Raw genomic sequence first — 348 nt, 5'->3', positions numbered from 1 at the left:
TTGTGTGTCCGACACCATAAAAGCTATGCTTTGAAAAGTTCCTATAAAAAAGCATAGTGCATAGGGCGACATATGTAGTGAATAGGGCGAGGTAGATGACATCTAGATGTCGCCCTATGTACTACGTTTGCTACAGCGGAAATAGACGACACGCCATTTCTTTAAATAAAATTAATTGGTGCTCGTTTGTATGTACATACATATGTAAATGCATGTGTGTGCACCTTTCTATTAATATCGTTGAATTATTTTAATATCTATTGCAAAATTTTATTCAGACAGGACTAAAAAGTAGAAAATAAATAATATAAAAAAAACTTTTTAATATACAACGCTTTTATAAATGGA

This window comes from Rhagoletis zephyria, unplaced genomic scaffold, assembly GCF_001687245.7.
Source record: "Rhagoletis zephyria isolate East Lansing unplaced genomic scaffold, Rhagoletis_zephyria_1.1 Rzeph_scaffold_00262, whole genome shotgun sequence".
Taxonomy (NCBI): Eukaryota; Metazoa; Arthropoda; class Insecta; order Diptera; family Tephritidae; genus Rhagoletis; species Rhagoletis zephyria.
Note: the sequence above shows the minus strand (reverse complement) of the source record.